Consider the following 1,874-nt stretch of genomic DNA (forward strand, 5'->3'; position numbering starts at 1 on the left):
TCCGATCTAACTGCGACGTCCTGATCGTACTGCGACATTCTAATCTAACTGCGACGTTCTGATCGTACTGCAACATTCTAATCTAACTGCGACGTTCCGACCTAACTGCGACGTTCCGATCTAACTGCGACGTTCCGATCTAACTGCGACGTCCCGATCGTACTGCGACATTCTAATCTAACTGCGACGTTCTGATCTAACTGCGACGTTCCGATCTAACTGGGACGTTCTTATCTAACTGCGACGTCCTGATCTAACTGCGACGTTCCGATCTAACTGCGACGTTCTGATCTAACTGTGACGTTCCGATCTAACTGCGATGTTCTGATCGTACTGCAACATTCTAATCTAACTGCGACGTTCTGATCTAACTGCGACGTTCCGATCTAACTGTGACGTTCTGATCTAACTGTGACGTTCCGATCTAACTGCGATGTTCTGATCTAACTGCAATGTTCTGATCTAACTGCGATGTTCCGATCTAACTGCGATGTTCTGAACTAACTGCGATGTTCTGATCTAACTGCAACGTTCTGATCTAACTGCGACGTTCTGAACTAACTGCGACGTCCTGATCGTACTGCGATGTTCCGATCTAACTGCGATGTCCGATCTAACTGCGATGTTCCGATCTAACTGCAACGTTCTGATCTAACTGCGACGTTCTGAACTAACTGCGACGTTCTGATCTAACTGTGACGTCCTGATCGTACTGCGATGTTCCGATCTAACTGCGATGTTCCGATCTAACTGCGACTCCAGCTTAGAAAACATTCTGCATCACTGGAGAAGTAGAACCTAAAGCAGCTTTATTGATAGACTGAGGGCAGAAGCCCGCGTCATCACTCCTCCACCGACCGTGCCCTAAATAAATATAAATGTTCGTTTCACAGTCAGCAGGTCGTCTCATAAGACCCAAAGAAGTGACGAAGACCTCCTTTCTGTGTGATGAAGAGTTCTCGGCTGATTGTCATTTTGAAGCCTTACTGCCAGAAAAAAGCTCTGCACTGATGGGAAATGATGTCATCATCTGTTCAGCATAAATCTGACCTCAGAGTTTCCGTTAGAATCAGAAAAGATTCAGATTTTCCACAGGAAACGTTAGAAAGTTTCAGGCGTTACTGTCAGCACCTTTCTGTGAACACAGAACCAACAGATGCAGAAAACATCTGGACTCGGATCAGGAGCCAAACCAGAAGCTCTGATTTCTGCTTTGCTTTCATTGCTGATTGATAATAAGAATAATAATACGTTTCATTTCAAAGGAACCTTTCTGGACACTCCTGGACACCGTACAAAGATAAAAACACAACAGAATTTAAGAACACAAAGGCTGGAACAGAGAGATTAACATGAAAGAGAATCTTAAACAGATGAGTTTTTAGTGGAAATGGAGAAGTGAGTCTGTGTTTGTCAGTGAGGATGGTAGAGATGCTTCCTAAGAGGAGGCAGAGCAGGTAAAGTTATTGATACGGGATTAAAAGGCTCTTAATCTGGAGGGACGGTGAGATGGAGGAACTGTCAATCATCAGGAGGAAGCTGCCAATAAGGAGAAGCTCAGTTTTACTGCTGTTCAAATGAAGGAAGTTGTTGGTGAATAAGGCCTTTATTCCAGGGGGGGGGGGGGGGGGTAGAGCTGGGTGTCATGATGAAATCATTTCTCTCTAATAATTAGAATAGACGCCTGCCGGAAAGTCGCGTCCGATTGCTACATTTTATCAGAAAGTTCGTCAGAAGTTTCCTTTGATGATGAGGAAGGCCTCCTTACCATCACCCTCATCTTTAGCTGCACCCTGTGAGGTCGCCTCGTTCTTTACGCCCTAAAACAGGATGGATTCAGAAATTATTCAGAGGCTTTCATGGCCCATCGTCAT

At 45.0% G+C, this 1,874-nt stretch overlaps 1 protein-coding gene across 1 annotated transcript in view; it reads left to right on the forward strand.

The window, feature by feature from the left end:
• Positions 1-1,874, forward strand: part of vipas39 (VPS33B interacting protein, apical-basolateral polarity regulator, spe-39 homolog) — an 18,606-nt gene that overhangs the window by 14,717 nt on the left and 2,015 nt on the right. The window lies entirely within an intron of this gene.

Source organism: Cyprinodon variegatus, unplaced genomic scaffold, assembly GCF_000732505.1.
Source record: "Cyprinodon variegatus isolate N-32 unplaced genomic scaffold, C_variegatus-1.0 Scaffold2247, whole genome shotgun sequence".
NCBI classification, from domain to species: Eukaryota; Metazoa; Chordata; class Actinopteri; order Cyprinodontiformes; family Cyprinodontidae; genus Cyprinodon; species Cyprinodon variegatus.